This window comes from Aegilops tauschii, chromosome 1 (genome assembly GCF_002575655.3).
Source record: "Aegilops tauschii subsp. strangulata cultivar AL8/78 chromosome 1, Aet v6.0, whole genome shotgun sequence".
Taxonomy (NCBI): domain Eukaryota; kingdom Viridiplantae; phylum Streptophyta; class Magnoliopsida; order Poales; family Poaceae; genus Aegilops; species Aegilops tauschii.
The window spans coordinates 396950933-396976819 of record NC_053035.3 but is presented as its reverse complement, the minus strand read 5'-3'; the positions used below and the strand labels follow the sequence as shown (position 1 = coordinate 396976819).

Genomic DNA, 25887 nt, shown 5'->3' with positions numbered 1-25887 from the left:
ATCTTGGTATTTGATCTGAGTCTGGCCACTGGCCTATACGCAATAACCAACTACGCGGGAACAGTTATGGGCACTAGGCGTCGTGGTATCAGCCGAAGCCTTCGTGACGTCAGCGACTGAGTGGCGCGCGCCGGATTGAACTGGAATGCCTGCTAGGCTAGGTCTCCTTCCGGCCGCCCACGCAACATGCAGGTGTGCAATGGGCGATGGGCCCAGACCCCTGTGCCATAGGATCTAGACCGGCGTGCTGACCTCTCTGTTGTGCCTAGGTGGGGCTGCGACGTGTTGATCTTCCGAGACCGGGCATGACCCAGGAAAGTGTGTCCGGCCAAATGGGATCGAGCGTGTTGGGTTATGTGGTGCACCCCTACAGGGAAGTTTATCTATTTGAATAGCCGTGTCCCTCAGTAAAAGGACGACCCAGACTTGTACCTTGACCTTATGACAACTAGAACTGGATACTTAATAAAACACACCCTTCCAAGTGCCAGATATAACCCGGTGATCGCTCTCTAACAGGGCGACGAGGAGGGGATCGCCGGGTAGGATTATTCTATGCGATGCTACTTGGTGAACTTACCATCTACTCTCTTCTACATGCTGCAAGATGGAGGTGGCCAGAAGCGTAGTCTTCGACAGGATTAGCTATCCCCCTCTTATTCTGGCATTCTGCAGTTCAGTCCACCGATATGGCCCTTTACACATATACCCATGCATATGTAGTGTAGCTCCTTGCTTGCGAGTACTTTGGATGAGTACTCACGGTTGCTTTTCTCCCCCTTTTCCCCCTTTCCTTTCTCTCTGGTTGTCGCAACCAGATGCCGGAGCCCAGGAGCCAGACGCCACCGTCCACGACGACTCCTACTACACCGGAGGTGCCTACTGCTACGTTCAGGCCGCTGACGACGACCAGGAGTAGTTTAGGAGGATCCCAGGCAGGAGGCCTGCGCCTCTTTCGATCTGTATCCCAGTTTGTGCTAGCCTTCTTAAGGCAGACTTGTTTAACTTATGTCTGTACTCAGATATTGTTGCTTCCGCTGACTCATCTTTGATCGAGCACTTGTATTCGAGCCCTCGAGGCCCCTGGCTTGTATTATGATGCTTGTATGACTTATTTATGTTTTAGAGTTGTGTTGTGATATCTTCCCGTGAACCCCTGATCTTGATCGTACATGTTTGCGTGCATGATTAGTGTACGATTGAATCGGGGGCGTCACAAGTTGTTATTAGAGCCGACTGCCTGTAGGAATCCCCCTTCCACACTCCTTGGCTGAAGTTGAGTCTAGTCGACGAAAACTGTTTTACTAACATGGTTGTGCGGCCCATGGGCCCACGTCGCCATTGGGTGGTAGTAGGATCTTTTATTCCTCGACCTTTACTCTGGGACTCTGAACTCTCTTTGATTCAGGTTAAATGATTTTGCTAAAATAACTTTAGGTTCCCGAAAATACTTCCTCCCGGAGAGCCCCTTCAGGCCAGATGATCGCCTGCTGCACCAGAAGATTCCGAAGACACTCTCTGATGCTTTCCCGAGACCCTTGTGCCCTTCGCCGTTGCGATCCCTACCACCGATAAATCTTTATGGATAACTACATACTTTTGTCGTTCATACCTTCATCCCCAGTAGCCCTGGTTATTACAAGATACCCTGAAATTCTCCCTATTGCTCCGAGAATCCCTTATGTCTACTGCCTTGCTGTTTCTTCTCGCCTGAATACACCTACAAGTTAATCCTCACACATACCGAGGATTTGTTTCTCCCCAGTTGTTCATCTGTTTCACAAAAGTCTTCAAAATACTATTCGATCTTCCGAAAATCCTCAGCAGCATGTTGTTCTTGAAATTCTTACTTGCTTGCATTATGGTTAATCCCATAAGTCTAGTAATCTTATTGGCATCCTTTTTCATTATCGTTTTGATTCCGTTGATTCAATTTGTTGCGATTGCTTCCAATCCTTAGACGAATCCTAGAATTCATCCTTCTGGCTCAGACGTCGAGCTGGATCTCGACCAATCAAATTGCCATCGATTATTCCACTAAGCCTACTCGACTTATCCATGCTTAATCAGAGCCCTTTCTCCTGTTCCCTTGATTTGGAAATCTTAATTCCTTTGCCTTTGAGCTTTGAATTAGTCAGTTGTTTCTATAATCCAAAGCCTTTGCTTTGTTTCGTCCTCTGATCGTGTGCCAATGCTCACATCAGCCCCGTTATGGACCGTCAGATCCTTTGTTGTATTATCATCCAACAATGTCTTTCGTATACAAAAACCTCAAGAAGTTCTTTCTCTGATACATAATGCCATTGGTAAATCCTATTCTCTGATTTGGCCAACCATGCTCTGCTTTCGAGCTGGTGACAATTACTCCTGAAGTTTGTGGTATATGTTCCTAAGAGGCCCCGATGGGTTGGACATATGCCTTTTCTAATCTGTGTGAACCCGGAAACTACTACGGGTCATACTCTACTGGTGTTATGTCAGATAAAATTTCAACACCACAACTTCGTTGAAGGCGAGAAGTGAATGAAAGGTTGTGCATTAAAGAAGTGGGAGTCGACCTTGAACTTTGTGTTCATGCCCATGGACACGATGTAGATCCTATCATGGAAGCTTCTTGTAATAATAACTATTTCCTTGATACCTATCATCTGGTATCTGTGTATTGGTCTTTTGCAACCGTGGTTCCGACCATACTTTCTTATTGATTCCATTTCTCGGACAAGTTAGAGACTTGCCTTCTGCAGATCAATACGCCTGCCCCCAACCTCTATTTTTGATCTGCTTTCTTGTATTACCCCCATGGTATCTCGAGGATATATCTTATGAATTTCTGATGAAGTAGTACCTTCCCTGTCATAGTGACTCCACGGGTTCTGGGTTGTCGTCAACCGAGAACATCGATAAGTGAATCGATTCCGCGCTCCTATATGATAACTCTAAGTAATTTTTGTTGCTTATGAGTATAATAATCATTCAAGTCATTCCTAGCCTGATTGGCTATATCCTTATCGTGCTAAATTGAAACTGTCCTACCTGGTCCTTCTTCCCGGAGCACAATTTTCGATGATGAGCTAAGCTTACGTCGATCTTCCTCATCATATCATTTCGCTTTGAACTGCAAGCTTGGTCTCGAGTTTGTGTCGTACCAGTGGTTCCTATAACCTTTCGCTTCATCATTCCTTTGACTTGATGTCATCGCCGATCGATTACATCTTCAGGTAATCTCTCGACAAATGTGTCGTGATCATCATCAACATTCTGAGCTCTTCCAGAATGTCAATCAAATTCATGATGAGAATTACCATCCTTGCCCCTCGATGATTGTGTTATCATCGACAACATTCTTGCCTTCCCACAACACAAACTTGTTCATGTTATGATTGCAACTTGCTATCCAGCTTGTATGATGTTCCACCTTGAAGTATTAATGTCCTTTATGACAAGGATGTTGTGAGGATTGCTCCACCTCTTAAGAATTCTTGGTATATTGATGCTTCTCACCATCACCATTCTTTCTTGGTCCTCGTGTTGATTTCAACCGGTGTACCAACAAGTGAACGGTGCTGTTTGGATTCTGCCCTTCTAGCAACCCTATTGCTCTGAAGTTAATGGTCGGTTGTTCATTCTTATACTATTGATTATTGAATCACCATTCTGACATTGGTCGTGCAAGCCAACCCATATTTCGGGTGCACCTTTTAACCAATGTTTAATTGTGTATGTTTTCCTAGAGCATACTACATTATATCATTTGATCTGACAAATGCTATCTCCTTATCCACATAATTGTGGGGATGCATCTTTTTGGATACCTCGTTGAATTATCGCTGAGTCCATCAGCCACTTCCTCATCCTCTCCTTGGCTTAATGATGAACCCTTGTTCGGAACTCGCTTTCATAGTTCATTTCCCAAGAATCATATAATGTCATCTCGTCAATTGTGTTGCACCTCTTCTTCACAGGCATCCTAAGTCTGAGATATCCTAACACCAATCAAATATGAATCCCGATCAGATATGATGGTTGGAACATATTTCCAAGAGTTATAACAATGGTATTTATGTGACCCGGTAAGGTGATGTCATGCCTAGCACACCTGGCCGGATGACCTATTGTTATAGTTCCCTTTTTAGTGAGGTTAACCATTCTTCCCTGAGGAAATTGTAAGACTTATTCTATAAGTTGTTCCTGATGGATCCTTTGTGTATCCATAGCCTGATCTTTACCTAATGATCATGTCAATGCTATCTCGAAGCATGTCAGTGGTACTCCGATGTTCAATAAAAACATTGGAAGCACAATGCTAAATTTTCTTTATCAATTATCCAAACACCCTTGTATGGGTAATTTCATGAAACTTCTCTCCCCTTTTCTAAAGGGTTTTCTACTTTATATCCTGTCGTGGATATCATGCTCTGCTTGTCCCTGGGAAGAATATACCCCCGAAATATGTGTTTAAACACATTTACCTTTCCATTGTTCTGTTTAATCTAATAAACATAATTTCCTTTCCATTGATTTGTTTAACCTTTCTGTGATCAATATGACATAGGCAGTAATATCTCCCTGCTTATGTAAACACCGTGGTGTACAATTCTGTCAGCTAGACCCTGTTACTATTGTTGATGATATTCCGGTAACCACCGATGGACGGGAACTTTACCTATTGGTCCGCCTCGTTTCAACGAGCAGGAAAATGGTTCTCTTCGTCCCTCGCCCTTGGTATCGATGTTGCTGCCGACACAACTGACAGGCTATACTCTGACATGCCTTGCTTACATGATCGTGCAAGACGTCACCGCCCTTCCTAATTTTAACCCACATGGTGGGACCATAACCCATAGTTCCACAGGATCGAAACCTGACTCTTCTGTATATTCCTGTCTGCAAAGTTATTCCTCGCGCTTGACTTCGTATGTAATTCACGGGGTCACCTCCCTAGTAATCTATTTTGGTATCAAACACAATACTTATTCTCGTTGCTCTGGAACCCTTTCACCTTCTGATTCGGCATCGAACAATTGCCTATGTTCGAAACTTCTCATGGTACCTTCTTACCTTGCTCTCGATATCTTCTTAAGTTTCAAATCGTGAGATACTTATGCTTCTTCCCCTAAGTTAACCGTCCGATGCTCGATCTTGTTAGAATCCGTCCTTATAGAGTTTTCCCTTCTTACCCTTTCATAAGTACGATGAAGATCCCGAAGAAAGGATGCCTACTTCATCATGATGAGCTGAAGCAGAGAAATGAAGACATCAACGTAATGGATCGATTCGAAAAGAGCAACCAAGATCCAGAACACTCGTTAGAATTTCGTAACCAATTCCTTCCTTTTAACTCTACCACTTAAATCTCGGGACAAGATTTCTTGTAGTGGAGGAGATTTGTAACGCCCGGATAATTAAGCTACAGTAACCACACACTAATGGGACCATGTCATCGCAATTAATTTTCTAAACCTCACTTTGATTCAAGCTGAATTCAAATTCTAATTTAAAATAAAGTCAAATTCTTATTTCTTTGAATAGTAAAACAAAAATGTTCGCTGGGTTGCAAGAATTCACTAACAAATTGCCATGAACAAACCAATATTATTTGAATTATTAAAACACCCTTAACCTATTTAAAATTGGACCAACAACTTTTAATTGATCCAATTTCAATTAAATAAATATTTTCACTTTTCAAAATAAATTGAAACTTGCTGTGCTAGCTCATAGCAATGCCTTGTATTTATATGCCAAGTTTCATTTGTAACAAAATTCGTTTGCTCGCTCAAATAAATACAAAACAGTAGGAAAATACATAGCAGAAAAGTAAAATGAAAATAAAATAGAAAAGGGCCTAGGTAACTACTTTTCAACCGGGCCTTTGGTGGTCACTGTGAATCTGGCCCAGCCCAACCTCCCAAGCGTCCCCTACCTCTCGCTCCAGGAACTGGAGGCTGCGTGGAGGCCATCCCCATGGCACCCTCCACGTGTCGGCCATCCCTGGCACCCATCTGATGGTTAAAAGCAACCCCATGACCCCTCCCCCCGAACCCTAGACTTTGCTCCCTCGCGCCGCCATCTCTCTTCCCTCGCCCTTCCTACCGTGCCCGAGCACCTTGAAGCATGGCCGCCGATGTCCACGCGCCCACCGTCGTCCCCATCGCCTAAGCCAGCACCAGGAGCACCGCCGGAGGCCGCCGCTTCTTCTTCGCCCATCAAGCCAAGCTGGAGAGCCCCACGGTGCCGGATCCATCACCTTCCACTCCGCCACAGCCGCCGCACTTCGTCGGTCGATCCGCTCGACCTCGCCCACCTTCGGCTTCACCGAGACGCCCGCGACACTCTCTGTGAGCCCCCGGTCCCTCGCGACCTCTCCCCTCTCTTCCTCGTGTCCCGTAGCCACGCGCCCGATCTAGTCCGATCCCCGCCCCCGCCAGGGCTCGTCACCGGCGCCCTTGCCGGCCGCCACAACATCTGTTGCCCCGCTGCGACCACCCACTGCAGCCTGCTGTGCCGCCCGACTCCGCCTCACGCCCCTCCTGACCGAGCCCACCTCCGCCTCGTGCCCACGGCCACGACCGGCGGCGCCCGGCCACGCTCACCGCACACCGTGCCTACTGTTTGTCGATGCTGCTGTTGCCTGCTTCCTACTACTGCTTCTTGCTACTGTTGCCGTTGTTGGCTGCTCCTCATGCGGCTACCATTGCTATCTGTTGCTTTTGCTAGCTGCTGAGATGGTAGTGTGCTCCTTTCCCTGCCTGTTGCTGCTGCCTTGCGGCTCGACTGCTGTTCTAACTGATGCTGCTGTCGCGCCCGGCCGCACTCGCTGCTGCTTGCCGGCCGACGGCCTTCTACGCGCGCGCTCGCCGTGCTGCACTTCGGGCATAGCCGGCCAAGCATGCGTGCACACAGAGCATCCGGCGTTCCTAGGCATGCCTTGCATGCTCATGTGCGTGCCTGCAGCCAGCCAACATCCTAGGATTAGTGCTAGGATTTGTTTAGTGTTAGGTAAACTTGGTGGGCCCAATGACATGTGGACCCCATTTTAATTCTACACTAGTTTAATTTTTGTGCCAATGACAAGTGGGCCACCACCTCCACTTTTGACCAGTCATTTTGACTGTGTTGACCAACCCCCTGGGTCCCGCTATCATACACATGGGCTAGGTAGCTCTAGGTAACAAAAGTATTTTACTGTTTTATTTTCAAATTAAAATAAATTCGGAAAATGATTAAAACTTTAAAAAATCATATAAAATAATCCATAACTCGGATGAAAACGCTTTATACATGAAAGTTGATCAGATCGACGAGACGAATTCGAATACACAGCCCGTTCGTCCACCACACATCCCTAGCCTAGCAAACTCGCAACTTTCCCCCTCCGGTTCATCTGCCCGAAAACATGAAACACCGGGGATACTTTCCCGGATGTTTCCCCCCTTCGTCGGTATCACCTCCTACCGCGTTAGGGCATACCTAGCACCGCGTATTGCCTCGTTATGTTTTGTGATGCTTTGTTTGCTCCGTATTTACTGTTTCTTCCCCCTCTTCTTCCCCGCTAGACCCCGAGACCGGCGCTGATGCCACCGAGTACGACTACGTCACCGACGACCCTTCTTCTTGTGCAACAGAGCTTCCAGGCAAGCCCCCCCTGATCACCAGATATCGCCTATTCCTTCTCTCTACTGCTTGCATTAGAGTAGTGTAGCATGTTACTGCTTTCGGTTAATCCTATTCTGCTGCATAGCCTGTCATTGTTGCCACATTTGTTATCCTTACCTGCAATCCTAAATGCGTAGTATAGGATGCTAGTATTCCATCAGTGGCCCTACATTCTTGTCCGTCTGCCATGCTATACTACTGGGCCGTGATCACTCGGGAGGTGATCACGGGCATATGCTATATACTTTATACTGTTACATTACTTATGATACTGTCCGGAGATGGGGGCTGAAGGGGCAGGTGGCTCCATCCCGGTAGAGGTGGGCCTGGGTTCCCAACGGCCCCCGACTGTTACTTTGTGGCGGAGCGACAGGGCAGGTTGAGACCACCTAGGAGAGAGGTGGGCCTGGCCCTGGTCGTCGTTCGCGGTTACTTCATAATAACACGCTTAACGAGATCTTGGTATTTGATCTGAGTCTGGCCACTGGCCTATACGCACTAACCAACTACGCGGGAACAGTTATGGGCACTCGGCGTCGTGGTATCAGCCGAAGCCTTCGTGACGTCAGCGACTGAGCGGCGCGTGCCGGATTGGACTGGAACGCCTGCTAGGCTAGGTCTACTTCCGGCCGCCCATGCAACGTGCAGGTGTGCAATGGGCGATGGGCCCAGACCCCTGCGCCATAGGATTTAGACCGGCGTGTTGACCTCTCTGTTGTGCCTAGGTGGGGCTGCGACGTGTTGATCTTCCGAGGCCGGGCATAACCCAGGAAAGTGTGTCTGGCCAAATAGGATCGAGCGTGTTGGGTTATGTGGTGCACCCCTACAGGGAAGTTTATCTATTCGAATAGCCGTGTCCCTCGGTAAAAGGACGACCCGGAGTTGTACCTTGACCTTATGACAACTAGAACTGGATACTTAATAAAACACACCCTTCCAAGTGCCAGATATAACCCGGTGATCGCTCTCTAACAGGGCGACGAGGAGGGGATCGCCGGGTAGGATTATGCTATGCGATGCTACTTGGTGAACTTACCATCTACTCTCTTCTACATGCTGCAAGATGGAGGTGGCCAGAAGCGTAGTCTTCGACAGGATTAGCTATCCCCCTCTTATTCTGGCATTCTGCAGTTTAGTCCACCGATATGGCCCTTTACACATATACCCATGCATATGTAGTGTAGCTCCTTGCTTGCGAGTACTTTGGATGAGTACTCACGGTTGCTTTTCTCCCCCTTTTCCCCCTTTCCTTTCTCTCTGGTTGTCGCAACCAGATGCCGGAGCCCAGGAGCCAGACGCCACCGTCGACGACGACTCCTACTACACCGGAGGTGCCCACTACTATGTTCAGGCCGCTGACGACGACCAGGAGTAGTTTAGGAGGATCCCAGGCAGGAGGCCTGCGCCTCTTTCGATCTGTATCCCAGTTTGTGCTAGCTTCTTAAGGCAGACTTGTTTAACTTATGTCTGTACTCAGATATTGTTGCTTCCGCTGACTCGTCTTTGATCGAGCACTTGTATTCGAGCCCTTGAGGCCCCTGGCTTGTATTATGATGCTTGTATGACTTATTTATGTTTTAGAGTGGTGTTGTGATATCTTCCCGGAGCCCCTGATCTTGATCGTACACGTTTGCGTGCATGATTAGTGTACGATTGAATCGGGGGCATCACAAGTTGTTATTAGAGCCGACTGCCTGTAGGAATCCCCCTTCCACACTCCTTGGCTGAAGTTGAGTCTAGTCGACGAAAACTGTTTTAATAACATGGCTGTGCGGCCCATGGGCCCACGTCGCCATTGGGTGGTAGTAGGATCTTTTATTCCTCGACCTTTACTCTAGGACTCTAAACTCTCTTCTATTCGGGTTAAATGATTTTGCTAAAATCTAACTTTAGGTTCTCGAAATTACTTCCTCCCGGAGAGCCCCTTCAGGACAAATGATCGCCTGCTGCACCAGAAGATTTTGAAGACACTCTCTGATCCTTTCCCGAGACCCTTGTGCCCTTCGCCGTTGCGATCCCTACCACCGATAAATCTTTATGGATAACTACATACTTTTGTCGTTCATACCTTCATCCCCAGTAGCCCTGGTTATTACAAGATACCCTGAAATTCTCCCTATTGCTCCGAGAATCCCTTATGTCTACTGCCTTGCAGTTTCTTCTCGCCTGAATACACCTACAAGTTAATCCTCACACATACCGAGGATTTGTTTCTCCCCAGTTGTTCATCTGTTTCACAAAATTATTCAAAATACTATTCGATCTTTCGAAAATCCTCAGCAGCATGTTGTTCTTGAAATTCTTACTTACTTGCATTATGGTTAATCCCATAAGTCTAGTAATCTTATTGGCATCCTTTGTCATTATCGTTTTGAGTCCATTGATTCAATATGTTGCGATTGCTTCCAATCCTTAGACGAATCCTAGAATTCATCTTTCTGGCTCAGACGTCGAGCTGGATCTCGACCAATCAAATTGCCATTATTCCACTAAGCCTACTCGACTTATCCATGCTGAATCAGAGCCCTTGCTCCTGTTCCCTTGATTTGGAAATCTTAATTCCTTTGCCTTTGAGCTTTGAATTAGTCAGTTGTTTCTATAATCCAAAGCCTTTGCTTTGTTTCGTCCTCTGATCGTGTGCCAATGCTCACATCAGCCCCGTTATGGACCGTCAGATCCTTTGTTGTATTATCATCCAACAATGTCTTTCGTATACAAAAACCTCAAGAAGTTCTTTCTCTGATACATAATGCCATTGGTAAATCCTATTCTCTGATTTGGCCAACCATGCTCTGCTTTCGAGCTGGTGACAATTACTCCTGAAGTTTGTGGTATATGTTCCTAAGAGGCCCCGATGGGTTGGACATATGCCTTTTCTAATCTGTGTGAACCCGGAAACTACTACGGGTCATACTCTACTGGTGTTATGTCAGATAAAATTTCAACACCACAACTTCGTTGAAGGCGAGAAGTGAATGAAAGGTTCTGCATTAAAGAAGTGGGAGTCGACCTTGAACTTTGTGTTCATGCCCATGGACACGATGTAGATCCTATCATGGAAGCTTCTTGTAATAATAACTATTTCCTTGATACCTATCATCTGGTATCTGTGTATTGGTCTTTTGCAACCGTGGTTCCGACCATATTTTCTTCTTGATTCCATTTCACGGACAAGTTAGATACTTGCCTTCTGCAGATCAATACGCCTGCCCCCAACCTCTATTTTTGATCTGCTTTCTTGTATTACCCCCATGGTATCTCGAGGATATATTTTATGAATTTCTGATGAAGTAGTACCTTCCCTGTCATAGTGACTCCACGGGTTCTGGGTTGTCGTCAACCGAGAACATCGATAAGTGAATCGATTCCGCGCTCCTATATGATAACTCTAAGTAATTTTTGTTGCTTATGAGTTTAATAATCCTTCAAGTCATTCCTAGCCTAATTGGCTATATCCTTATCGTGCTAAATTGTAACTGTCCTACCTGGTCCTTCTTCCCGGAGCACAATTTTTGATGATGAGCTAAGCTTACGTCGATCTTCCTCATCATATCATTTCGCTTTGAACTGCAAGCTTGGTCTCGAGTTTGTGTCGTACCTGTGGTTCCAATAACCTTTCGCTTCATCATTCCTTTGACTTGATGTCATCGCCGATCGATTACATCTTCAGGTAATCTCTCGACAAATGTGTCGTGATCATCATCAACATTCTGAGCTCTTCCAGAATGTCAATCAAATTCATGATGAGAATTACCATCCTTGCCCCTCGATGATTGTGTTATCATCGACAACATTCTTGCCTTCCCACAACACAAACTTGTTCATGTTATGATTGCAACTTGCTATCCAGCTTGTATGATGTTCCACCTTGAAGTATTAATGTCCTTTATGACAAGGATGTTGTGAGGATTGCTCCACCTCTTAAGAATTCTTGGTATATTGATGCTTCTCACCATCACCATTCTTTCTTGGTCCTCGTGTTGATTTCAACCGGTGTACCAACAAGTGAACGGTGCTGTTTGGATTCTGCCCTTCTAGCAACCCTATTGCTCTAAAGTTAATGGTCGGCTGTTCATTCTTATACTATTGATTATTGAATCACCATTCTGACATTGGTCGTGCAAGACAACCCATATTTCGGGTGCACCTTTTAACCAATGTTTAATTGTGTATGTTTTCCTCGAGCATACTACATTATATCATTTGACCTGACAAATGCTATCTCCTTATCCACATAATTGTGGGGATGCATCTTTTTGGATACCTCGTTGAATTATCGCTGAGTCCATCAGCCACTTCCTCATCCTCTCCTTGGCTTAATGATGAACCCTTGTTCGAAACTCGCTTTCATAGTTCATTTCCCAAGAATCATATAATGTCATCTCGTCAATTGTGTTGCACCTCTTCTTCTCAGGCATCCTGAGTCTGAGATATCCTAACACCAATCAAATATGAATCCCGCTCAGATATGATGGTTGGAACATATTTCCAAGAGTTATAACAATGGTATTTATGTGACCCGGTAAGGTGATGTCATGCCTAGCACACCTGGCCGGATGACCTATTGTTATAGTTCCCTTTTTAGTGAGGTTAACCATTCTTCCCTGAGGAAATTGTAAGACTTATTTTATAAGTTGTTCCTGATGGATCCTTTGTGTATCCATAGCCTGATCTTTACCTAATGACCATGTCAATGCTATCTCGAAGCATGTCAGTGGTACTCCGATGTTCAATAAAAACATTGGAAGCACAATGCTAAATTTTCTTTATCAATTATCCAAACACCCTTGTATGGGTAATTTCATGAAACTTCTCTCCCCTTTTCTAAAGGGTTTTCTACTTTATATCCTGTCGTGGATATCATGCTCTGCTTGTCCCTGGGAAGAATATACCCCCGAAATATGTGTTTAAACACATTTACCTTTCCATTGTTCTGTTTAATCTAATAAACATAATTTCCTTTCCATTGATTTGTTTAACCTTTCTGTGATCAATATGACATAGGCAGTAATATCTTCCTGCTTATGTAAACACCGTGGTGTACAATTCTGTCAGCTAGACCCTGTTACTATTGTTGATGATATTCCGGTAACCACCGATGGACGGGAACTTTACCTATTGGTCCGCCTCGTTTCAACGAGCAGGAAAATGGTTCTCTTCGTCCCTCGCCCTTGGTATCGATGTTGTTGCCGACACAACTGACAGGCTATACTCTGACATGCCTTGCTTACATGATCGTGCAAGACGTCACCGCCCTTCCTAATTTTAACCCACATGGTGGGCCCATAACCCATAGTTCCACAGGATCGAAACTTACTCTTCTGTATATTCCTGTCTGCAAAGTTATTCCTCGCGCTTGACTTCGTATGTAATTCACGGGGTCACCTCCCTAGTAATATATTCTGGTATCAAACACAATACTTATTCTCGTTGCTCTGGAACCCTTTCACCTTCTGATTAGGCATCGAAATATTGCCGATGTTTGAAACTTCTCATGGTACCTTCTTACCTTGCTCTCGATATCTTCTTAAGTTTCAACTCGAGAGATACTTATGCTTCTTCCCCTAAGTTAACCGTCCGATGCTCGATCTTGTTAGAATCCGTCCTTATAGAGTTTTCCCTTCTTACCCTTTCGTAAGTACGATGAAGATCCCGAAGAAAGGATGCCTACTTCATCATGATGAGCTGAAGCAGAGAAATGAAGACATCAACGTAATGGATCGATTCGAAAAGAGCAACCAAGATCCAGAACACTCGTTAGAATTTCGTAACCAATTCCTTCCTTTTAACTCTACCACTTAAATCTCGGGACGAGATTTCTTGTAGTGGAGATTTGTAACGCCCGGATAATTAAGCTACAGTAACCACGCACTAATGGGACCATGTCATCGCAATTAATTTTCTAAACCTCACTTTAATCCAAGCCGAATTCAAATTCTAATTTAAAATAAAGTCAAATTATTATTTCTTTGAATAGTAGAACAAAAATGTTCGCTGGGTTGCAAGAATTCACTAACAAATTGCCATGAACAAACCAATATTATTTGAATTATTAAAACACCCTTAACCTATTTAAAATTGGACCAACAACTTTTAATTGATCCAATTTCAATTAAATAAATATTTTCACTTTTCAAAATAAATTGAAACTTGTTGTGCTAGCTCATAGCAATGCCTTGTATTTATATGCCAAGTTTCATTTGTAACAAAATTCGTTTGCTCGCTCAAATAAATACAAAACAGTAGGAAAATACATAGCAGAAAAGTAAAATGAAAATAAAATAGAAAAGGGCCTAGGTAACTACTTTTCAACCGGGCCTTTGGTGGCCACTGTGAATCTGGCCCAGCCCAACCTCCCAAGCGTCCCCTACCTGTCGCTACAGGAACTGGAGGCTGCGTGGAGGCCATCCCCATGGCACCCTCCACGTGTCGGCCATCCCTGGCACCCCCCTGATGGTTAAAAGCAACCCCGTGACCCCTCCCCCTGAACCCATGACTCTGCTCCCTCGCGCCGTCATCTCTCTCCCCTCGCCCTTCCTGCCGTGCCCGAGCACCTCGAAGCATGGCCGCCGCTGTCCACGCGCCCACCGTCGTCCCCATCGCCTAGGCCAGCACCAGGAGCACCGCCGGAGGCCGCCGCTTCTTCTTCGCCCATCAAGCCAAGCCGGAGAGCCCCACGGTGCCGGATCCATCGCCTTCCACTCCGCCACGGCCGCCGCACTTCGTCGGTCGATCCGCTCGACCTCGCCCACCTTCGGCGTCACCGAGACGCCCGCAACACTCTCTGTGAGCCCCCGGTCCCTCGCGACCTCTCCCCTCTCTTCCTCATGTCCCGTAGCCACGCGCCCGATCTAGTCCGATCCCCGCCGCCGCCAGGGCTCGTCACCGGCGCCCCTGCCGGCCGCCACAACATCTGTTGCCCCGCTGCGACCGCCCACTGCGGCCTGCCGTGCTGCCCGACACCGCCTCATGCCCCCTCCTGACCGAGCCCACCTCCGCCTCGCGCCCACGGCCACGACCGGCGGCGCCCGGCCACGCTCGCCGCACGTCGTGCCTACTGCTTTGCCGCTGCTGCTGTTGCCTGCTTCCTACTGCTGCTTCTTGCTACTGTTGCCGTTGTTGGCTGCTCCTCATGCGGCTACCATTGCTATCTGTTGCTTTTGCTAGCTACTGAGATGGTAGTCTGCTCCTTTCCCTGCCTGTTGCTGCTGCCTTGCGGCTCAGCTACTGTTCTAACTGATGCTGCTGTCGCGCCCGGCCGCACTCGCTGCTGCTTGCCGGCCGACGGCCTTCTATGCGCGCTCCCCGTGCTGCACTTCGGCCATAGCCGGCCAAGCATGCGTGCACACAGAGCATCCGACGTTCCTAGGCATGCCTTGCATGCTCATGTGCGTGCCTGCAGCCAGCCAACATCCTTGGATTAGTGCTAGGATTTGTTTAGTGTTAGGTAAACTTGGTGGGCCCAATGATATGTGGACCCCATTTTAATTCTACACTGGTTTAATTTTTGTGCCAATGACAAGTGGGCCACCACCTCCACTTTTGACCAGTCATTTTGACTGTGTTGACCAACCCCCTGGGTCCCACTATCATACACATGGGCTAGGTAGCTCTAGGTAACAAAAGTATTTTACTGTTTTATTTTCGAATTAAAATAAATTCGGAAAATGATTAAAACTTTGAAAAATCATATAAAATAATCCATAACTCGGATGAAAACGCTTTGTACATGAAAGTTGATCAGATCGACGAGACGAATTCGAATACACATCCCGTTCGTCCGCCACACATCCCTAGCATAGCAAACTCGCAACTTTCCCCCTCCGGTTCATCTGCCCGAAAACATGAAACACCGGGGATACTTTCCCGGATGTTTCCCCCATTCGTCGGTATCACCTCCTACCACGTTAGGGCATACCTCGCACCGCGTATTGCCTCGTTATGTTTTGTGATGCTTTGTTTGCTCCGTATTTACTGTTTCTTCCCCCTCTTCTTCCCCGGTAGACCCCGAGACCGGCGCTGATGCCACCGAGTACGACTACGTCACCGACGACCCTTCTTCTTGTGCAACAGAGCTTCCAGGCAAGCCCCCCCCTTGATCACCACATATCGCCTATTCCTTCTCTCTACTGCTTGCATTAGAGTAGTGTAGCATGTTACTGCTTTCGGTTAATCCTATTCTGCTGCATAGCCTGTCATTGTTGCCACATTTGTTATCCTTACCTGCAATCCTAAATGCTTAGTATAGGATGCTAGTATTCCATCAGTGGCCCTACATTCTTGTCCGTCTGCCATGCTATACTACTGGGCCGTGATCACTCGGGAGGTGATCACGGGCATATGCTATATACTTTATACTGTTACATTACTTATGATACTGTTCGGAGATGGGGGCTAAAGGGGCAGGTGGCTCCATCTCGGTAGAGGTGGGCCTGGGTTCCCGACGGCCCCCGACTGTTACTTTGTGGTGGAGCGACAGGGCAGGTTGAGACCACCTAGGAGAGAGGTGGGCCTGGCCCTGGTCGGCGTTCGCGGTTACTTCATAATAACACGCTTAACGAGATCTTGGTATTTGATCTGAGTCTGGCCATTTGGTCTATATGCACTAACCAACTACGCGGGAACAGTTATGGGCACTCGACGTCGTGGTATCAGCCGAAGCCTTCGTGACGTCAGCGACTGAGCGGCGCGTGCCGGATTAGACTGGAACTCCTGCTAGGCTAGGTCTGCTTCCGGCCGCGTTCGCAACGTGCAGGTGTGCAATGGGCGATGGGCCCAGACCCCTGCACCATAGGATTTAGACCGGCGTGCTGACCTCTCTGTTGTGCCTAGGTGGGGCTGCGACGTGTTGATCTTCCGAGGCCGGGCATGACCCAGGAAAGTGTGTCCGGCCAAATGGGATCGAGCGTGTTGGGTTATGTGGTGCACCCCTGCAGGGAAGTTTATCTATTCGAATAGCCGTGTCCCTCGGTAAAAGGACGACCCGGAGTTGTACCTTGACCTTATGACAACTAGAACTGGATACTTAATAAAACACACCTTCCAAGTGCCAGATATAACCCGGTGATCGCTCTCTAACAGGGCAACGAGGAGGGGATCGCCGGGTAGGATTATGCTATGCGATGCTACTTGGTGAACTTACCATCTACTCTCTTCTACATGCTGCAAGATGGAGGTGGCCAGAAGCGTAGTCTTCGACAGGATTAGCTATCCCCCTCTTATTCTGGCATTCTGCAGTTCAGTCCACTGATATGGCCCTTTACACATATACCCATGCATATGTAGTGTAGCTCCTTGCTTGCGAGTACTTTGGATGAGTACTCACGGTTGTTTTTCTCCCCCTTTTCCCCCTTTCCTTTCTCTCTGGTTGTCGCAACCAGATGCCGGAGCCCAGGAGCCAGACGCCACCGTCGACGACGACTCCTACTACACCGGAGGTGCCTACTACTACGTTCAGGCCACTGACGACGACCAGGAGTAGTTTAGGAGGATCCCAGGCAGGAGGTCTGCGCCTCTTTCGATCTGTATCCCAGTTTGTGCTAGCCTTCTTAAGGCAGACTTGTTTAACTTATGTCTGTACTCAGATATTGTTGCTTCCACTGACTCGTCTTTGATCGAGCACTTGTATTCGAGCCCTCGAGGCCCCTAGCTTGTATTATGATGCTTGTATGACTTATTTATGTTTTAGAGTTGTGTTGTGATATCTTCCCGTGAATCCCTGATCTTGATCGTACACGTTTGCGTGCATGATTAGTGTACGATTGAATCGGGGGTGTCACAGTGGTGATGTCGAGGCGGAGGTAGTATGAGGCATCATCCTCGAACTCCAAGCCCATGGCATTGCCGCAGCCCAGGAAGCAGCGGAGCGCAACCTGCCCTGATTTTACATAAGGCGGGTCAAAAAATGGCGATGGTGGAGGAGCTACTGTGGGGAGGAGCTCGTCTAGAGGACTGGTGGCTAGAGTTGGCTCCGGCGAGAAGGTGGCCGGAGGTTTTTGGGTGGCTGGTGGTTGGCCCTCCTCCGGTGAGATGGAGGAGGGGGGAGCGGGAGCGGGAGCCATCCTCGTCCGTATGGATGGAAATATCGGGTTTGGGATAAGGTTACGTTGCCTGCTTTGATATTGTAGTGACACATGCTCACGCTGTCGCTGTGGTCTCACGTTTGGCTGCGTGCGACCCGGTCGTACTAGATTTTTTTTCTGAAAGTTGTTGTTTTGGAAACTGAACGCTGACGTGGCATCTGATGTAGACAGTGTGAATGTAAAGAGAATTGCTAAAAGTAGGGGTCAACTTCTTAAGAATGTAAGATTTGCAGCAGATGCAATATAAAAGCAATCTGTACCTTCCCAGCAGGAATTAACTGTCCTTGCTTGAGGCAATGGTCCAACTAAAGGTCATGGCAGCCCCTCCCTTTGTTACCTTGGTGCACCAATCATTATCCTAAATATCATTCAGAAACTTACTTTAGCATATAATGTGCTACAAGTAAAAAAACTGAAACAGCAAATGCACCGTGAAAGAATTTTCCTCACATGGTTAACATTGTATGTTGATACAATCAGATGACTACACCCTGAATCCACCCCAACGAACTTGGATGTATACTGTCAATTTGATCACGCAAAAGAATAAGAGATTATACTAACTGAAACTGAACTGGAACTATTCAGTTTATTCAGAGGGGCAGAATAAATCACGATAGTTCGGGCAGGAAAGGGTCGAGGATCAGTGGCAAAACATAGACATCGGTTTATTCTCAAATTAATCAAACACATACAGGTTTACAGGTTCTCGTCTCTCTGCGTGACCACTGCCACGCTATCAATTAGAGCGCTACGAAAATAGAACTCGACGAGCATGTACAGAACTACTCCGAGACGGCAGCAGCAGCAGGCCTGCGCCGCCCCACCGACGACCAACCACAGCGCGGGTTCCGCGTTTCCGTCCTGATCAACGCGTTCTCGCTCGGCGACTCTCATTCTCACGATCCCCAACCAGTCGAAGGCGGCGGCGGCGGCGGCGCGCTGAGGTCTTGCAGCCGTGTTGCTTTCGGTCCCCGTCTCTATCTCTGATTCAACCACACGGCCGGCTCGGATTCTGCCGAGGTATGTGTTCCCCTCTTGTGTTCGGTTGCAAACAGAGTCGGTTTCTTAATTCGATTTGGATTAGTTAGGCAGACAGGGTCTATATAAATAGAACATGAACCTGCAGATTACGTCAAAGAAGCCCCCGTCAGATCGACTGCAGTCTGCACCTATTCCAGATCTGTTTTGCTGTGTTGCTCTACACCTCGATTGCGACCAAAATTTTGTCTTTAGTAGACAAACTCGGAGGAGCAGATCTTGGGAGGAGGGATGTCCAAGCGTCGGCAGGAGCAGGTAAGCTACAGGGACCGCGCAGACAAGAAGTTGCGGTCTGTGCAGAGGCAGAAGCATCTCTATCTGGCGCTAGATGACTGGACCAAGGGCTTGGCTATCTACAAGATTAACATCGACACCTTGGACAGCAGCTCCGACCTGGACTTGGAGCCCCCAGTTCTCCGGCTAGTGTCAGCTTCACTAATTATCCCATGTACTTCGCTGCCCTGGGCAGCAATATCTTCATGGCGAACAGCAAACACCCTGGCACCATGGTCTACAACACAGAGACAGCTGGATTGGCCATCGGCCCTCCTCTCCCTGATGGACTACTCGGAGGCATTAAAATCTTTGTGGCTACTGCCAACATGCAGTTGTATGTGTTAAAGTATAACATCAAGGAAATGCGACAGTCATTTGAGGTGCTGTCTGCGGTGGGCATCAAGGATCCACATCCTTCAAATCCAAGCATGGACTGGTGCTGGACAAGCGTGCCCTCACCACTGCCATTCACCAAGGATGACATGATCAACTCCTACCCCATGCACCCAGATGGACACACTATCTTCATGTCTGCTAGCAGCAGGCGCTATCTGCATCGCACCTTCTCCTTTGACACCAGGTACCAAGAGTGGAGGTGTCTTGGGGAATGGGCATTGCCTTTCCAAGGACAAGGCTACTTTGACAGTGAGCTGGATGCATGGGTTGGCCTTCACAAGGATGGGTACATTTGTTCCTGCCAAGTCGCTTCCTGCACCGACGAAGGTACCATGCAACCTGACTGGAAGATGGGCAAGGAGAAACTTTTCCTCAAGCACTCGGATGCCACCCTCACATACATGGGGAGCACCAGGTTTTGCCTTGTAGAGAGTTTGGTATGTGAAGAACTGGAGTTTGATGACGCCTTTGGTGACTGTAATGGCTTCATGCTCTGCATCACCATTTTTGGTGTCAAGTACAATCGTGAGGGAGAGCTGCAAACCACCATCCGCCGCACCACCAAATCCTATCAAGTGTCTAAGCATGTCTTGTCATTTTCTCCTGTGGCGTTCTGGTTTTAGCTAGGAATTAGCTGGCTTGGTTGTATGCAATGCATCTATGTCCTTCTCATGGATGTATATTATTATTTGTAGCAATAAAAATCTTCCTTCTCATGGCAATTTTTGTGGAACCCGCTGAGCTGCTGTTTCTGCATGTCCATTCTGGAACTAGATAGATGCCTGCAGTTTAATTACATATAAAGTACATGATCTTGCACTGCAGGTGCATTTTCATACAAAAACTTGCAAAATGACTCAAACAAACCACTAAATTTGCTTTGCACGCGCCCGCCGTTGTTTATTTGCATAAAACCCCCGTCCTAGTGGAAGAACTGAACCCGCCGTCCTCAAGCTAATGGCAGCCGTAAGAGTACCAGAATTACCCTGTGCATAATAACGGATTGCCACAGCTAACCTCTCAGGCCTTGTATAATGCAATGTGCTTAGGCCTTGTACAATGTTAGGTGCTTAGGGACGTGCTTAAAAATAAACCGGGTTTTCTAAAGCACTGGTGCCTATTTCTACAGGAGAGACGCCTAATTAAGCGTTTATCCTATACAAGTAAGCACCAATGCTTAAGAAAAACATGGTTTATTTCTCTAAACACCTCACCTAAGCACCTTGTATTTGTACCGAAAAAGGGTTTCCCCCCACTTTGTATTAAAGAAAAAGAAGAAGAAACAAATGCCAACCACAGCAGCTCGGCAAAGCGCGGATGACCCGCCACCGCGGCGCCCACCGGATACAAACCACCACAGACCGAGGTTCCGAACCGCCGCGTACCAAGCAGCACCTCCAAGGAATGCGACACCGACGACGCTGCTGCCCGGACAAGTCCTAGGGTTTCCCCCGGCACGCGGAGGGAGGTGGGTGGTGAATACCACCCGACACCCTCCAGGAAGGAATGGTGGCACCCGCAGGTGTCACCACGTCGAGGCCGAAGCCGGCAGGGATTTCTCCCGCATTCCTAGACCCAACCGCCCAACCGGATGGAACCGACGCTTAATTAGGCGTATCTCCTGTAGAAATAGGCAGTAATACTTCAGAAAAATTCGGTTTATTTTTCTAAGCACCTAGCATTGTACAAGGCCTCATAAACCCCTGTATCATCGCCTTTGCCTGTTCATCTTCTTGTTACCGACACAGGAGGGAGCGACGAAGGAGGGAGCGCCGCCGGGGCGATCTACGCCGGATGGAGCCACGTTCTCGGGGCATCGGTGAGTTTCCTCCAGATTACGGTATGAAATCGAGTTCAACCGCCCTTTATGTGATGATTTGCTCCCTGTCTCCCCTGTCTCCACCTAGGGTTTTGATCGTGGGTGATCAAGCTTGAAATCAAGATGAGATGTGTTTCTTTTGGGGGCGTATGATTCAGAATTGGGTATTGATCTTTGTGATATGTTGATATGTACAATGACGTTCAGTTTTGCTATGACTAATCCCGCAAAGTATCAAGCATCAAGAGAGGTTAAATCAAATAGTGTAATGCCTTAACCAGTGGGCTAATGCAAACATAAAAGCTTGGCGGGCATGTAGAAACATCAAAGGCGCTATCACGATTCTTCTTGCCTATGTTCAGAGGTTGTGCTTGACGATTCTCTTTTATTTTATTTTATTTTATTTTCGTAGATATGCTTGCAGTTTACTTCAACACATACAAATTGTTGGCCCAATATTCTGAAATCTTATTCCTTGGTGTTCAGCTGCAGACTGGGTTCAGATTGTCTTCGTGCCAGAAACGAAACAGGTAATTGATATAACCTCAGTAGCGTATGCTAAATTTCAAATAGAAGGCTGTCTAATATTTTACTTAGGTTCTTTCAAATATCTGTAGTTGATATGCATGTATTTCTTGTGTGTGCACACTTTGTTAATTATATATCTCTTTGATGTGAATTACTAGTAGAGAAAGTTTCCATGCTTTGAAGTATAATCGATATTCACTACTTAGGATGTCAGTTGCCAGCTTGGCTTCTTTTTAAATTTTAGCGCTGAGCTTGGCTTCTGTTTTAGGATACAGTTATGGTACCATATGCTCGTTCATTTCCATCTGATTTCCTTTTTGACATGGACATATACCATGTGGTATAATATTTAAGAAGAATGACTTGGAAATTTCAAGTAGATGGTTACTCTTACCCTGTAGTTTCTTTGGGAGTGAGATATGTATGCTGATATCATCTAGAGATGTCCGCTAATCAATAAAAAAGATCTGATGTGCGTTATATGTTGATGCTCTTACATATATATTATGAGAAAATTAAGGCGCATATGTTAATCTTGGACCAATAACCTTTCTTCTTGTCATATTTTTTATTCTCTAACAGATCCACCCCAGATGGTGCCGGGGGTGCAATGCAGTCTGTGCATTAGAGGTTTGGTATGGGATTTTGAAGAAAACAGTAGCCTCGTGATGCCCTGACTTTGATGCCAAAAAAAGACGTACGAAAAACGTGTGATGGACTAAAAAAATGGAGAAACGCTCCGTCCTTTAATATTAATTAGGTAGAGATTCAGCTTTGTAGAACTGAATTTTCAGGTTTAGTCTTTCCTCCTGATGCATTTTTTTTTTGCTCAAAAAGGCCTAGAGCAACAGAGTTTATTTTGTTCATTTGTGTAGAACTGACTTTTCTGCTGAAGTACATGCTATCGATGGCTATTCAGTTGCTGTAGAACTGAATTTTCTGCTGAAGTACACCTATCGAACAGAGCAAAAAAGAAAATTCGGAAATAAGCAAGAGTCCTGAGAGTCGAAACAGGACCCGCCAATTAGGTATTCAGCTGTTTGGCCACTGAGCTAGGTGCAGGAGTACGAACATTGTGGCACAAACAAATTAGACATTTTGTGTCTTTTCCTATCCCTCCCAGCTACACACGGAAGCGCACGTCCCCGCTGTCCGTACGCTGCACGTCGCCGCCGTTCGCGGCATGCAAATAGTGGCACATGACACCGCTTGTGAGCCCCGCAAAAAAAACACCCGCGAGGAAGCTACTCGTGCGTCAGGAGAGATGGGGATTTTAGAGAGCTTGAGGACCGTGTTACATAACTTTAACATACAATGAGGACTTTCCTGCAAATGTTCCTGTAACGTGAAAGTGTCTGCCCTACGTGGCGTGACACACAGGCGCTTCGGACTGATTAGTATGGAATTGTTCCCGCAAAGCAAATTTAGTGGCCGATTTGAGTCATTTTGCAAGTTTTTTAAGAAAAATATACACACAGTGCAAGTTCATGTACTGTATATGTAATTAACTCTTTTCAATAGCTAAAAAAATCGTCCTCTTCCAATTCCCCTCAAGGTCTACAAAAACATTTTGGTGGACCATGGATTCCCCGCTAGTTCTTTTCATGGTTTCTTTTCATTTTGGTGTTCACTGAATTTGCTCTATATGAAACACTTGATTTTCTAGGGGTTGTCTTCATGTTTTGGCCATTCAGTTTCTGTGGTTGGTCCATTTTTTTTTGTTTCTTGCAGGTTTTAAGATTCAAAGTGGCAGAATAAAATATCATGGGATTGACGTGCTGCTTGGTATGGAATATTTGATAAGTTTATTGCCTGCTAGGTTTTCTGAATCAATTGGTGGTGATGGTCCTTCAAGATTTTGTACTTGCTGAGTTCTTTCGACTGAATCGAATTTAGTTTAGTTTGGGTTGCCAAACCTCAGCCACCGCGACGAGATAGCGCATCTCTGACATCGACGAGAAGCTACGGAGGAGAATCAGGCAAGGCTGGCATCGTGGAAGATCACCGAACGGACCACCTGCTACCCGTCATCGTACACCACAGGGCCCCGCCACCTCAACTTCGACTTCAAAGCAACAAACCAGTCGAGGCCATCCCACGAACACGCAGGAGAAGAGCCGACTACCTCAACCAAAGCTGCGTCTCCTACATCGTTCCCCGTGGCACCGTTGCCACAGAAGCCTTAGCGCCAACTTCATCACCTCCCACTGGTCTCGCTTGCTGATGCCCAGCTACAAAGATGAAGCTCTCGATTGATGAACTTTATCTCAAAATTGATCAACCTTTAAAAACAATTAATGAACTTTTTCCACACTTTTTTTTCTTCAGAATTGATGATTTTTTTCCAAATTGGATGAACATTTTTTCAAATCAATGAATTTTTGTTCCAAAATTGATGAACTTTTTTCAAAAATCAATGAACTGTTTTTCAAAAGTGATGTTTTTTAAAATTCAGTGAACTTTTTCAAATTTTTTTCAAAACTGATGAAGTTTTTGTGAAAAAAAACTGGTTACAGTTTTCCAAATTCGTAAACTTATATCAAATTCATTTTTTATTATTGAACGGACATTTTTACGTATTCACATTTTTTAAATTAATAATCTTTTTTTGAGTTCATGAACTTTTTAAAATTAACGGGAAAAGCTTACTGTCATCCAGCGGATCGTAGTGGCCGTCTGCCACCTCCGCTGCATGACACGCGTCCAATTGATGGCTTGCATGCCGTTCTTTGTCGACCGCACTTCCGAAACAGAGGCTATGTTTCAGAAACATATGCGGTGTTGCAATGGTCTATGACGGGTCTAGTTTTGCAACAAAACATATGTTCTCCAGAGCTGCAGTTCTGGAGAACGGGCCTAATTGTAAAAAAAATTGCGATAAAACAGCCGTTGCAAAAAAAAATCTGCAATAAAACCCATGTTGCAGAAATAATTCTGCAACAAGACCTGTGTTACAGTTCTGGAGGCATGCTCGGCTCGCTTGATGCGGCAATCCGACGGCTCGCGAGCCGGCTGATCTTTCAAAAATATCAGCTGGCGGACGTGGAGCATGCCCCAAAATTAATTGGAAAACCGCAAAGACCAGTGTTTTCAACAAGTGTTCGCAAGGAAATAAAAGGCTAGCGAACAACCCACGTAGCGATATAGATCGGGCAAGCGATGGGCGCCGCGGCCCATTAGGGGAGCGCGTGAGCGCCAGCAAGGGTTTCCGGGCGCTGAACAAACAGACACGACATGCAGGGCCGGAACCAACGATCTGGGCCTCCAGATCGGCCCACACGCTCCCCGCCCACCGCGGCTTCTAGATCTACCCGGCTGGCCTTTATAAGCGCACGAGACGTCCTCTCAGCAAAACCTGCCTCGCCGCGCCGCCTCTCCCTCAGCTCGCAGCCGCTCCTTCCCTTGTCACATCTCGGTTTGTCATGCGGGGCGAAGTTCGCCGGAACAAATTTTCGCATCTTTCTTTCTTCTTTTGTTTTTGCTGCCTTGTTTTTGAACCAATCTTGCGTGCGCACTCGCTTGTTTCCGTCGCCTCTTCTTTCGGCTGCAAGAGCAAATCCACTCTCGGCGGCCTTGTTCTGGAGGCGCAGATCGACCGCTGTGCCGCAGGGGGCAAGATGCATCACCCCGGCCGCCATCTCCGGCTGGGGCGTTCTCCCCTGCGGCACGCACATCTGTAGCACTACTCTGCATCCAGCAGTCGACTTTTTGGTGTGGATCTCTGGTTTTCCCGAGCCCTGAAGTAACCGTGGAGCGTGATGACATGGATTTTTGTCGCCCCGGTCTTAGATCCGGCTCGCCGGACCTGTGCTGATTGACATACGTTATCTAATCTGACTCTGCCATAAATCCCGTCAGCTGGCTGGATCTCATCGTCTCGATCTTTCTTTATATGTTGGGCCTGTGATTTTAACAATTTGTCCGTACCATCTGATACATCTGATGATTCACATTTGCTAATGCGTCTTTGAGGCCCTTCTATTTGACTTGTGTTCTTTTTTTTAATCTTGCATTTTTCGTGTTGAGGCAACAAATTAGAGTCTCTAATGCGCTGATTTCCATAGCGACTTCGGTGCTGTACGTTGCCGA

The 25887-nt window shown here is 46.7% G+C and overlaps 1 long non-coding RNA gene and 2 other non-coding genes across 4 annotated transcripts; all 3 read left to right on the top strand.

The window, feature by feature from the left end:
* The first annotated feature begins 18403 nt into the window (after positions 1 to 18403).
* Positions 18404 to 22753, top strand: LOC109762346 (uncharacterized). 2 transcript variants are annotated; one of them, XR_012183812.1, is made up of 4 exons: positions 18404 to 18761; positions 18868 to 21634; positions 21757 to 21800; positions 22381 to 22753. It is a non-coding gene; the product is annotated as an uncharacterized lncRNA (long non-coding RNA). The 2 variants fall into 2 exon arrangements; XR_012183811.1 differs by having other exon boundaries at positions 18868 to 21800.
* Positions 22754 to 25549: 2796 nt separating this feature from the next.
* On the top strand, positions 25550 to 25638 carry LOC120973096 (small nucleolar RNA U31b). The gene has a single exon (XR_005767216.1). It is a non-coding gene; the product is annotated as a small nucleolar RNA U31b (small nucleolar RNA).
* A 58-nt stretch (positions 25639 to 25696) lies between these two features.
* On the top strand, positions 25697 to 25774 carry LOC120973109 (small nucleolar RNA snoR117). Its single transcript, XR_005767227.1, has one exon. It is a non-coding gene; the product is annotated as a small nucleolar RNA snoR117 (small nucleolar RNA).
* The last annotated feature ends 113 nt before the right edge of the window (positions 25775 to 25887 follow it).